Consider the following 14,485-nt stretch of genomic DNA (forward strand, 5'->3'; position numbering starts at 1 on the left):
GTTATATACCATACCATTTTTCACTCAGTGTTTCAAGGTAAAAATGAAAAGGTAGAATTCAGTCAGTATCATTGCAAAGAAAATACACAAAAGATAACTAGGCAGATGAAGCTTAGTACAGTAGAAAAGCCCCCAGTGAGCAGTCAGGAAACTTGGGTGAAAGACCTAGTATGACCTCAGGAAATCACAGAGACTCAGCCTTAAAATGAGAGAGTTGGACTGTTAATAATTTGTTCCTTATTCTCCTTCTCTGTTATTTTTGTGTTTAAAAACAGGGTTTTTTCATACTTTTATGAAAATATCCAGTCATTTTTAGCCCAAATTATGATTGAGTCTGTTTATCCAAATACCCATTGAAATGAGGTGTCTTGTGAAGCCAGAAGATGTCCAGGCAGGCTGGCTGGCTGGCTTCCGTTGTCAGGTGCTTGTTGGTTTTACTCAGATGCTTGCCTGTCAGTACAAAGCATCATTGCTAGGATTAAAAAAATAGAAGAAGAAGAAATTGAAAGCAGTTATCTTGCAGGGTTGTTGAAGGTGTAAAATGAGATAATGGATGTTAGAGAGCTTTGAAGAAACACTATATAACTATGTGCTTTGCTGAGTTGCTCCGTTGTGTCTGACTCTCTGGGACCGCATGGACTGTAGCCCAAGGGGCTCCTCTGTCCCTGGGATTCTCCAGGCAAGAATGCTGGAGTGGGTTGTCATTTGCTCCTCCAGGGGATCTTCCCAACTGAGAGACTGAACCCAGGTTTTCCGCATTGCAGGAGGATTCTTTACCTGCTGAGCTACCAGGGGAGCCCATATAACCATGATGTGAGGTAACAGTAGTGGGAGAAGTCACAAGTGAAAACTTGCTGGCTTTTCATCTGAGTTACACAGATTTTTTTCTTTTCTTTCCCCTTCTCAAAGTAATTCAGTTAATTGCTCAGGCCTCCAGATTTACTATGGAAACCAGGCCTGTGCTTTTCAAAGAGGCTTATAAGGGAAAACTAAATTACATACTAATCAGAAATAAAGTGCAGTATCTTTATATGAAGAATTAAGTTTGTTCTGGTTAAAATGCAACCCAAATTCATTTTTTATTATGCCAGTAAATAAGACATTTGGTTTCATGGTTTGCATTGTATTTCTTCCTCCTGTTCAGACATTTCTTATTGATGTAATAGACATCTCTTGGTAGATGACAGGTACTATCCTAAGTGATTTAGAAATATTCGCTCATTTTTTATTGTGGGACTGGAGGTAGAAAAGGGAACTGCAGATGGGCACCACGGATCATTTTGAAATGATGGGAGTGACTAGATTGTAATATATGGACAACTCTGTAAATTTACTAAAAATCATTGAATGATAAATTTAAAATAGGTAAATTTTGTTGTATGTAAATTAAACCTCAATCAAAGTAAAAGTACAAATGAGAACTGACCTGTAATTCTCACACTAGCTTTGTGATGTAGATGCTGTTATTTTTCCCATTAATTTTTTTTTTTCCTTGTTTAGCTCCATGGGTCTTAGTTGCAGCACTCAGGACCTTTGATCTTCTCGGGATGCAGGATCTTTTCATTGTGGCATGCAGACTCTTAGGTGCAGCGTGTGGGATCTAGTTCCTTGACTGGGCCCCTTTGAACCTAGGCCCCTCACGTTGCCAGTGCGGAGTCTTAACCAACGGACCACCAGGGAAGTCTCTATGTTTCCCATTTTCAAGTGAGAGAAGTGAAGCTCACAGGGAACTTAATGTCACACAGCTAGTTGGTAGCAGATCCGGATTCTGATCTTGGCAATTTAATGAGTCCATGCTTCTAAACACTACCCCATTCCTTTAAAAAAGTAGACTAAGGAAATAGCCAGAAAGGAGCACCATCCCGGGATTCTATCATCGTTACCAATAAATCTGTTACAAGTTGCATATTGTTTTGGCTTTTTTTTTTTAGATCTCATTCTAATGTTTTTTTTTTTACTTAAAGGATAATTGCTTTACAGATGGAGAAGGCAATGGCACCCCACTCCAATACTCTTGCCTGGAAGATCCCATGGGCGGAGGAGCCTGGTAGGCTGCAGTCCATGGGGTTGCTAAGAGTTGGACACGACTGAGCGACTTCATTTTCAGTTTTCACTTTCATGCATTGGAGGAGGAAATGGCAACCCACTCCAGTGTTCTTGCCTGGAGAATCCCAGGGACAGGGGAGCCGGGTGGGCTGCCGTCCCTGGGGTCGCACAGAGATGGACAGGATTGAAGCGACTTAGCAGTAGCAGCAGCAGCAGTAGCAGTAATTTTTTTTAGTACATATGTGCTTTTAAAGTGGAGAACAAGATTAAGTATCAAAAGAAGGCCTTGTTTGAGGCTTCTTTTCCCTACATCACTGGTATGCCTGTGAAATTGCCAGAAAACCAAATACTGAAATTACAGACCTGCAGTTAAAAATAAACTAACAAATATGAAAGCCCTCATTGGAAAAGACTCTGATGCTGGGAGGGATTGGGGGCAGGAGGAGAAGGGGACGACAGAGGATGAGATGGCTGGATGGCATCACTGACTCGATGGACGCGAGTCTGAGTGAACTCCGGGAGTTGGTGGTGGACAGGGAGGCCTGGCGTGCTGCGATTCATGGGGTCGCAAAGAGTAGGACACGACTGAGCGACTGAACTGAACTGAACTGAAACACAACTAATTAAGGTTTTAGGTGTGTCTTTCAGATATATTAGCTTAATATTATCTCATCTTTTCAATTAGTAGAAATTTGAAATAAGAGTTTTATGTCTACTAAGTAGAAACCTACACCCATTAGATACTGAAGATAGTTAACTATATTAAAGTATTTCCTTAGAATATTTTCAGAGGGGCAAAAACCTTAAAACTAAGCAAAAATCAAGAACTTTTTGTCTCCATTATCAGTTCTTAAGCTTTAGAATTATAACTCTAGGATTGGAGAAAATAGGAACTGAAATATACAAATTTGCTGTGAATTTTTTTAGACATTAGCTTGAGGCAGCCAGCCTGAATAGCAAACAATGTGACATGTTTCAAGAAGTGGAAACAGTGCTTTTAACCGATCATTGAAATACTGATTTTACAAAACCTTCAAGGGTTGTTGTTTTTTTTGTTGTTGTTTCTGAATTTATCCTTCGTAGAAATCAAAGAGCCCTTCTCTGTGTAGGAAAAAAGGATGTTTTGCATTTTAACAAAAGTAATGTTAAATCTAGGAGAAGTTTACATATTTATTTATAGGTACCATCTATTTTTAAGCCTGGAAAATTCTACTCACTTAAACTAGAAAATCTTATTCTGAAATTGTTGCAGTAGTAAATCCTTAGGGTTTCTCTCCCTTAGCCTCTTTGATTCCAATGATCCGAAACACCTGATTTTGTAAATTTTGTGATTAAAGTATCATAGTCATGCCAATGTAACCACGAGTGTTAAAACACAAGTTAAAATCTTAATCTGTTAACCTGTCTTCCAGTCTGAGAAATCCATAACCTAGGTAAGACCTGGATATTCAGAGTAAATAAAAGTACATTTGAGTCCAGGACTGACAGAAAAAATTCCATTTACACTTAAGACAAACTTATTTATCAAAAATAATAGAGCAATTGTAGAACCCTTTGCTGTCTATCAAATATCTTTTATGATTAAAACAAAATCTCTGACATATCAATTGCCAAAATTTTTCAGTTTTCTCAAATTCTATGCCATCTCTGTTGAAGTCATCATAAAGCTTTCTTTTTGATCAGGATGGAATGAAACACTACAGCTGACGCATTGGAGACAGATGTTCGCCTATTTAGAGTGTTTAAGGGAAAAACTAGTTTGTGCCATTGGGTGGTGGGCTGAGTGAGCCAAGACCTGGTCCCCGGGCATCCCGAGGGGACCGCAGAACAGCAGAACGCGGCCATTTCTGGATCCTGCTTCTCAGGCTTTAGGCGCTGAACTGAAAGGCAAGGTGGGGAGAGAGGTGCAGCGCGCCCTGCCTCACCCCCACCCACAGACTTCTTTCAGCCAGAGTTCTGGCTCTTTGTACCAGAGATCTCAGGGATCACATTTTCTTCCCTTTTCCTAAGTTACCTCTAAGCGGTGATAGGAGGTGTTAGTTACTCCCAGTCCCCAAAATACGTGATCAAAAAACGGATCTAAATTTCCTTACTTCTACTTTGTCTGCAAACCTCAACATGTTCGAGGTGTCATTCTCTGGAGACTAGCCTCCTGTACCTCTTCCTCTTGTCTTCCTGAGACAGTGCACAGCTGTTTCCCCCAGGGTAGACAAGAATCAAGTGTGCATTCTTCCACCGCCACACAGCATCCGAGATTCAGCAAAGTTTCAAGCCTGTAGAGCTCCTCCATCACCCCAGGAAAAGGAATCTCCTTTCCCATAGAGTCTGTTCCTGTCATGCCTTATAGGGTAACGTTGGTCCTTTTCCCAAGTCTCTACACCTGGGATCTGACAGCTTCTGTTCTGCGTAGCTTTTCCTTTCCTCGGTTCCTTCCCAGTTACAGCCTTTCCCCTTTAGCCCTCCACCTGGGGCTCTTATGTGCTAATCCTCTTCTAACTAGCAGTCTTATTTTAGCAAGGGTAGCTTTCCCACCCTCCCAACTCTCCTCCACTTTGTTCACGGGACCATTCGTGCTCAAGGTAGTGGTCTAGTTGGACACTTTGCATCTTGCTCGCCCGAGGATAACATCAGGAAAACAGAAGCCACAGCTCTGAAGGGCAGAATCAGGAATCCAGGTCACATTCCAGAAAGATTTAAAGCAGACCCTTCAAGACCATGTGACATAATGCTCCATAGGGCTGGAGAAGAGCCCTCACACACATTTACACTGGCCTAAATTTAGTAACTTGTTTCCTCTGAAACAAGACTAAAGGGAATCAAAGTTTTCCCCAGGCATTTTGAAGACCCACAAAAAAGAGTCCTCTTATCATTGGATAGTTTGGTGGGTGTTGATAACTTAAACAAGGACATGTATATTTATATATATGCATATGTGTGTGTTCGTGTATATATATGTGCTTGTCTATTTGGAGATGTATCATCAGGCATAGGAATCAACATAATGCATTTAGCAAGAAGAGTGGACTCTGAAGCTGAAAAAATCCTTTAGAGTACACCAGATGATGTAGACCAGAGAGTCCAAAAGTAGCTCTCAACCTGTTTGTTTCTGGCAGGAACCATAGTTTACCCTCCCTCTACTTGAGATACACCTTGAAAGACCCTTTCCTGAGATGCTTTGGCCCCTTTTTATCCTCTCCTGAATCCTGGCCTTTTCTGGAAACCCTGGATGTGGGAATCATTTCAAATAATAATATCCTCAGAGTAGACAGAATTTTTCCCCCAGTCATGGATGTAGCTGCCTGAGCCCTTCAGGGGGTTGACTCTTTTCTTTGTTAAGGACGACATTCTTTACCTGTTCTCGAGTTTGGGGGCCCTCTTCCTTAACTGCCTAACTAAGCTTTCACTTCATGAATCAAGTGGGATGTTTTCTACTAAATTTCAAAAAGTTCTCGCGATGCACTGCTACTCAACGAGTGTCCCATAGACCAAGCCATGTGACCCTTTTCCCATCAGAATGCTGAAGAATCTCAGTATGAGGTTTGGCTTTCTTAAAGCTTCCTTCTTCCTTCTCCAGCCTCCAACACCAGGAAGCTTACCAAATATTTAGTCGTGAGAACATCATCATTTCTAAGCATCACTATTGGATTGTAGAAGAGTAGATGGCAAAAGCTGTTTGTCCCCTTTGCGACCAGTGATTTTCTACTAACTAGCAGCTTCTGTTATAAGGAGACTGAATTTTCCTTGAAAGTGACAACCCACTAATATAGGGGTAAATGCAAGCACAGCAAGATTGTTTGGACATGTTCCTAAGTGCAAAATCTGTAGGGCAACCATGTGGCCTTCTATCCCCAGACTCTTGTTTGATGGTAACAGTTTGGTCCACAATCCTACAGCAATAGTTTTCAGCTGGGGCTCACTACTTAACCTCCCAGTCGTCCAACTGCAGTCACTATACCAACTGCTAGCAATTATTTAATTTTATCTTCAGAAACCTAGTTTACTTATTGGTAGCTTTGGTAAAACAAATTTATTAAACACTTGTTGTATGTTAGGTACCGCTCCAAACACTTTACATTTCATTGAGTTCTTATAAGTAGTTCTTATAAGTCATCTGTTTTCCAGATACAGTCCTAGAGAGAGAAACATGTCTAAAATCACACAGTTAATGATAAAATTGGGTCTGTCTAAGTTCAAAAGCTCTGGTTGTTCCAGTGCCCCATCCTGTTCTCTGAGGATCCCTTATCCCTGGCATCTATTTTATTTCCTGTCTCTCTTTACAAGCCCTAGGGCACTTTTCCAATTCTCCAGTAAAACTAGGAACTAGAGATGATTACAAAAGCTCATTCAATGTTTACCTGAAAAGTACACGCCCTCTTTGTTTAGGTGACAGAAGATAAACATACACAGGATCAAAGTGTTAATAATTTTTAGACTATATTCAGTTCAGTTCAGTCGCTCAGTCGTGTCCGACTCTTTGCGACCCCATGAACCGCAACCCGCCAGGCCTCCCTGTCCATCACCAACTCCTGGAGTTACCCAAACTCATGTCCATTGAGTCGGTGATGCCATCTAACCATCTCATCCTCTGTTGTCCCCTTCTTCTGCCTTCAGTCTTTTGCAACATCAGGTTCTTTTCAAATGAGTCAGCTCTTCGCATCAGGTGGCCAGAGTATTGGAGTTTCCAGGTTCAACATCAGTCCTTCCAATGAACACCCAGGACTGATCTCCTCTAGGATGGACTGGTTGGATCTCCTTGCAGTCCAGGGGACTCTCAAGAGTCTTCTCTAACACCCAGTTGAAAAGCATCAATTCTCTGCACTCAGCTTTCTTTATAGTCCAACTCTCACATCCATACATGACTACTGGACAAACCATAGCATTGATGAGATGGACCTTTGTTGACAAAGTAATGTCTCTGCTTTTTAATATGGTGTCTAGGTTGGTCATAACTCTCCTTCCAAGGAGTAAGCATCTTTTAATTTCATGGCTGCAATCACCATCTGCAGTGATTTTGGAGTCCCCCAAAATAAAGTCAGCCACTGTTTCCCATCTATTTGCCACGAGGTGATGGGACCAGGTGCCATCCCAGCAATCTTGCTTCCAGCCTGTGCTTCCTCCAGTCCAGAGTTTCTCATGATGTCAGCCGGGTGACAATATACAGTCTTGACGTACTCCTTTTCTTATTTGGAACTAGTCTGTTGTTCCATGTCCAGTTCTAACTGTTGCTTCCTGACTTGCATACAGGTTTCTCAAGAGGCAGGTCAGGTGGTCTGGTATTCCCATCTCTTGAAGAATTTTCCACAGTTTATTGTGATCCACACAGTCAAAGGCTTTGGCATACTCAATAAATAGATCATGTCAGGAAACTTGTACTATACCAAGCATTGCAGATGAGGGATAGTCAGAGAATGAAACTTATTTGTAAGTACCTTGAGCTCATCATTTGGGGAAAAGATTGGTAGGATATTAGTAGATAGATATAATTGGTTTAAAAAAAAATTTTTTTAATAACAGAAAATTGCACTTATGACTTTGTTCCTTCCCAAAAGTATGTGTTTATTTTCTAAGGATAGGTAATCCATGTAAGTCTGTCTTTCATTTACAAAACACTTTTAAAAAGTAAATTTGCTTCACTGCTTTTTATTTACACAGAATTATTCCCTAATGGATGTTCAGCCTTCAAGAAAATTACTCCCAACATAGATGAAGAAGGAGCAATGAAGGAGGATGCTGGAATGATGGATGTCCATTATAGTGAAGTAAGACTCCAGGGCCTGCATTGTCAGTTAGATAAATGTAACTTCTTTAAAATATTTACATTAAGAAATTATTACAGCTCACTTAATTTGAAAGGTAACTAAGGGTTGATGGGACTTCCTTGGTGGCTCACACGATAAAATGTCTGTCTACAACGCAGGAGACCAGGGTTCGATCCCTGAGTTGGGAAGATCCCCTGGAGAAGGAAATGGCAATTCACTCCAGTACTATTGCCTGGAAAATCCCATGGACAGAGGAGCCTGGAGGGCTACAGTCCATGGGGTCGCAAACCATCGGACACGACTGAGCGACTTTGCCAAACTTTGCCAAGGGTTGACGAACTATAAGGATTAAAACTACCCAGGGATCAGATGTCCGTTTTTGAAATGTGGAGCCCTATCTCTGCAACGGTTCTTTCTGTCTGGTTTTAGAAATGTACCATGTATCATCATCCAATCACCTTCCCAGTAACCAGATCACAGGTACGTACTTTGAAGACATCTCCATAAAAAATGGAGTTCACAATGTAACAGCTGAAGAGAGGAGGCTTCCAGGTGTTTTAAAGATGGAAAGCTCTGAGCTTCATATGGATAGTAAACACCTGAAGTTGTCACTCGCTCAGTAAGGCTTTGGACTTGGTGATCGAAGAGGTATAGAATAATTAGATATGGCTGATCTCTGACCTCCAGAGTCTACCTAAAGAGACAACCCACCTACACAAAATGGAGAAAAGCAAGACAGTGCCATTTGAATAATACAAACAACATGCAGAGTCAAAGGTGAGAGATTTCTTTGGGCTGAGGAGAGTTAGGACTAGAGAGAGGTTTAAAGAACGAGGATATCCTGAAGTCGTTTCAGCAGCAGCGGAGAATAGCTGGGATGAAAGGGAAGAGGTGGGAAAGGGTAAGGCGTGTTTTAGGGGGCAGAGTAAATGGATCATTTTGGCTAAGCCATTGGGTTCTCATAGGAAAGAGCAGTAGAGGAGGTCTGAATTGGAGAAACTTTGAATGTCTGGACTTTATTGATTAGAATGTTGAATTGCTGTCAAAGGTTTTTGAGCAGAATAATAATAAGATGAAATGAAGCAGGAGGAAAGGTTAAATTGGTGGTAATGTGGGAAATGTATTGGAGGTCGATGGACGGCGGCTGGGGGCAGAAGCTGGAATGTGGGCTGCCCTAAGTGTCCAGTTGTGAAGCAGCCAGGCCTAAACCCAGCTTGTGACAGGTTCAGGGACCACTGAGGAAAAGAGGAAGACTTGCTGGCTGTGTAGAAGAGTCAAATGTAACACTGAGATTTCATGTTTGGATATTTATAGAGAAATGATGGATGGATGATTTTACAGGGAAGGTGATGAAGTTCATGTTTTGATGAGTGTTGAATTTGAAGTATCAGTAGAAGGTTATTGAAATGGAAACAACATCAGGTCATTAGACATTAAGAACTGAATCTAAAGAGAGAGATCAGGGTTGCGGAGCTACATCTGGAAGTCATAGCTGTGTGAGAAGCAAAGCACACTGATAATGGGAGATAATATAGCAAGTGAAGCCCAGAGAACCAAGAACTGAATCACAGTGACGTTCACATTTAAGGAATGTGAAGACCAAACAGAGAAACAACAAAAGGAGGGAGACTGAAGTGCTTGCAGGCCCACAGAAATGAATTTTTTTAAGGTAGTATTAAGAAACATAAAAAGCAGCAGTTTAAAGTGATAGAGACACACTTTGTACTCTATGAAGTGTATTTTTTAAATATAAGCAATTTCAAGCTAGCTCTGGTTCATTTTGCTAAAATGATCTATGCCTAGAAGCTTTACCTCCTACCCCTTTTTTTTCTGCCTACTACTTCTCTATGACTCTCTCCTCAGCAGTATAACTAGAGGCACAGATGTAGAGAGCGGACTTGTGGACACAGTCGGGGGAAAGAGAGGATGGGATGAATTGAGAGAGTAGTATTAAAACGTATACCTGACCATATGTAAAATAGACAGCTAGCGGGAAGTTGCTGTATACACGGGGAGGTCAACCCTGTGCTCCGTGATGACCTAGAGGGCTAGGAGCTGGGGGTGGGAGGGAGGCTCAAGAGAGAAGGTACACACACACACACACACACACACACACACACACACACACTTAATGACTGACTCTTGTTGTGTGACAGAAATGAACACAACATTGTAAAGCAATTATCCTCCAATTAAACAGAAAAAAGATTCATAAGAGTAGGAGCCCGTCTAGCCTCAAAAATGCTGGAGTGGGTTGCCATTTCCTTCTCCAGGGCCTCTTCCCGACCCAGGGATCAAAACTGGGTCTCCTGCATTGTAGGCAGATTCTTTAGCGTCTGCACCACCAGGGAAGCCCCAAATGATTAGCACATAGTATGAAATCAGTAAATATTTCTTTAGTGAAAAATAATAAAATAAAGATAATAATACTATCCTGGTCACTTCACAATAAACATGAAGGTTCTTTATAAGTGATTAGGTGGTACGTAAATGTCAGGCTTTATGACTGACCAACTGGATAGTAAAGTTGGCTTTTACTCCCAGAACTTAAAAGACTTGATGTTTAAAACGTGTTTGCTGGATCAATTAATCATAACCGAGAATCAGATCCTTGAATTTTAATCCCAGTTCATTGCTTGACTGTGAAGCCTGGGGTAAATTAATTCATTTTGGGGGTTTTAGTTAGACTTAGATGATTTTCGTGTAAGATCTCCAGTTTGTGTGGGCTCAGAGCAGGAAGATTCCAGGGCGTTCACGGGAGATAAATGGATTAGCACAACTGCAGTTATGTCCTTTTTTCCAAACAGCAGCTTCAGCTTCGTCATCGAAGTGGCCTTAAGCCTGACCCTTTTTTTGTACTCCAAGGGAAAGTAGTAATATGTCTCATTAGTCAAGAACTATAATCAGTTTCCTGTGTAAACACATTTGTTGGAACTCTTTTGTGTTCTACAGTACTAATTTATATGTGCTTTTCACATATAAATATGTGAAATATGATAGAATCATATTCTCCATAGTGCCATTTTATGTTTCAGTTTATATAATAGGGCTTTTTCCTCGTGCCCTAGCCATTGGAAAATAACTGCCACTGATTTACAAGTTTTATTGAAGTGAAAGATACAAACTATTGTTCATTTAGTGGCTTCTTTAAGTAGGTGAATTAAGCCATTAGTAATTTAGTTTGTTTTTAAGACTGCATTTCTGACTTTTGAGTTGAAATAGTTTTAAAGATAAATTAGTATACAGTAAAAGGCACACATATTAGGTGGACAACTTGATGGATTTTGACAGTTGTCTACAGCCATATAACACCGTGGTAACACATTGTCACGAGAAACCAAAACGTAGAACATGTGCATTAGCCCAGAAAGTTCCATTGCCCCCATTTCCCGTCAGTCTGCCTGGCCCCAATATCTGATGTAGATTACTTTTAACAGTATTTGGTGTCATAAAAATGAAATCATTCAGTGTCTACCTTTTGTATCTGCCTCTTTTGGTTGGCAGAAATTTTTTGAGATACATCCATGTTGTGGAGTAAATCATAAGTTCTTCATGGCTAAATATTCTATTCTCTCGATATAACATTTTAAAACCCATTCTCCAGTGGAAGGATTTTGGATTGCTTCCAGTTTGGGACTATTATGAATAAGGCTGCTTTAAACATTCTTATCTGTGACCTTTTATGGGCATATGCTTTAATTTTTCTTGAGTAAATACCCTGCTGGTTCCTCGGGAAGTTTCATATGTAACTTTATATGAAACTGTCAGTTTTTAAAAGAGGTTGGGCCATTTTATATCCCAACAATGGATGAGAGTTCCAGCTGCTTCACTTCCTCACCACCATTAGCTGTTGCGAATCTTTTCGTATTTTTGCCATCCTAGTAGACAGGAAGTGGTATCTCACTGTGTTTTCATTTCTATTTCTCTAATGCCTAATGGTGTTGAGCATTTTTCACACGGTCTTGGTCTTTCATTTATCTTTTGTGGAATGTTTGTTCAGTTCTTTTGCCCATTTTAGAAATTACATTATTCTTGTTGTTGTTGTTGATTTATGGGGGTTATTTCTATATTCTGGATATAAGTCCATCGTCAGATATATGTGCTGCAGATTATTTACCAGTGTTGGATTCGTTTATGTATTTTCTTCACTAAGTCTTTTATTGAGCGGAAAGTTTTGGTTTTGATAGAGTCCAATTTACTTTTTTTTAATGGTTTATTTCTGTGTGGGGGTGGGCTGGGGTGGGGGTGTATATTTGGTCTGAGAAATCCTTCCTTACCTCGAGACTGTGAAGATATTGCCTGATATGTTCTGCTATGAACTTTCCTGCTGAGTTTTATGTTTCGGTCTATAGTCTCTTTAGAATTCATTTTTGAGCGTATAATGAGATAGAAGTCAAGATTCATTTTTCATAGACAGGTATTTTACATAGGCCACACCATTTGGGGAGAAATAAATCTTCTTTCACCCCTGCTGAATTGCTTTGGCACCTTAGTTAAATTTCAGTTCTTTATATGTTTGTGATCTATTTCTAGACTCTGTTTCGTGCCACTGATCTATTTGCCCATGTTGATACCAATATCACACTGTCTTGATTGCTGCAAGTTTGTCAGTTATGGAATAATATAGTGTTAGTCCTTCAACTTTGTTCTTTTTCAAAGTCACTTTGGCTATTCTGCATCCTTTGATTTCCATATAGAATTTCAGATCATCTTTTCTCTTTCCTCAAAATAGCCTGCTGGAAGCTTTGTCGAGCTTTTGTTACATTTATATATCACTACGTGGAGAATGGACAGCTTGAACAATACTGAGTCTTTCAATCAAGTCTTGTTATGTTTTTAATTCCACCCAGCAATATTTTGTGCTTTTTCAGAGTAGAAGTCCTTTTCTGGATATTTTGTTAGATAGTGGATGTTCTGATGCTACTGGAAATAGTATTGTTTGGGTTTTTAATCTTATTTTTCAATTTGTTGTTGCTAGTATCCATAAAATGGAGAAGGCAATGGCAACCCACTCCAGTACTCTTGCCTGGAGAATCCCATGGACGGAGGACCCCGGTAGGCTGTGGTCCATGGGGTCGCTGAGAGTGAGGACACGACTGAGCGACTTCACTTTAACTTTTGACTTCATGGGTTGGAGAAGGAAATGGCAACCCACTCCAGTATTCTTGCCTGGAGAATCCCAGGGACAGAGGAGTCTGTTGGGCTGCCGTCTATGGGGTCACACAGAGTCAGACACGACTGACGCGAGTTAGCAGCAGCAGCAGCAGCAGCAGGAGCGTACATAAATACAGTGATTCTATATGTTGATCTTATGATCTGCAACCTTGCTAAATCCTCTTACTTGTTTTAGTAGTTTGTATATTCCTTAGGATTTTCTACATACACCATCATGTCATCTGCACAGAAAGATAGTTTCATATTTCCTGATCTCTTTCCCTTCTCTCTTTCTTTCTCTCTTGCCTTCTTACACTGGTTAGCACCTTCAGCACAATAATGAATAAAAATGATAAGAGCAGAAAGTTTGTCTTGTTCCTAAATTGAGGAAAAGAGTGTTCAGCCTGCAGGTTTTTAATAAATGTTCTCTATCAGATTGAGAACAATCTCTTCAGTTCCCTGTTCTGGGTGGATTCTTTTTTAATATTGCATTGGGATATTGAATTTTTGCAAATTCTTTTTCTGCAACTATTGCTAGACATCACGTTTTTTCTCTTTTATTCTGTTTACGTGGCTCTTTCTATTTACAATGGATTTTTTCCTTATTGTAAACCAACTTTACATTCCTGGGACAAACATTACTAGTTTTTAATAGATTCTTTTTTTATTTCCCCAGAGTTCCTCCTTTCTACTATTGATAGAAAATTTAACTATTAAATGTTAATATATAGATTATTCAAGTAGCAACATTTAATGAACATCTATTTACTACCACCCTGCTAGTGACTGAAAAATACAATATAATAAATATGTTGTCCCTACACTTAAAGAGTCACAGCCTACTTGTAAAGTCAGATACGTATATAACGGGCAAGTATAGTGATAAATATCCACCCAGTGTCGTATCATAGTGAGAAAAATAGGCCTCTTGTGTCGCTACTCTGTGTTAATCAGGAGAAGGATCCTGGAAGTGGTGAAATCTAACTTTTCTTACAGGGTTAACTAAGTGAAAGGGATTAAAGGACACGAGGGTACAGAATGGACAAAGGCACAAAGTTAAGACAACACCATGGTGCTTCCGAGAAACTAATAGTAGTTCATCACTGCTGGACTTAAAGTACAAGGCTAGCTTGAGGAGTGATGATTTCATAAACTTTCAGCCAGATCGCTGCAAACCTTATGTGTCAAATGAAGGAATTTGTCCTTAGTTCTGCAAATGATGGGGAGCCGTGAGATTACAAGGGAAGAGGGATGTAGTCTGGTTTGGATTTTAATCAAAACCCTATGACAGATGTGTAGAGGATAGATTTGAAAGTGCCAAGGCTGGAGGCAGGAGGATCTGTTAGAAAACAATAATGACATCTTGAACCTTAGCAATGAGTGTAGAAATGGAAAGGAAGGGTCAGATTTGAGAAATATTTAGGAAGTGAAAGTGGCAGAACTTGACGATGAACTGATTAGAGGATGAGTCAAGACTGAGAGTGTATTAGTTTCCTAGAGTTGCCATAACAATGTACACAAACTGG

Source organism: Capricornis sumatraensis, chromosome X, assembly GCF_032405125.1.
Source record: "Capricornis sumatraensis isolate serow.1 chromosome X, serow.2, whole genome shotgun sequence".
Lineage (NCBI taxonomy): Eukaryota > Metazoa > Chordata > Mammalia > Artiodactyla > Bovidae > Capricornis > Capricornis sumatraensis.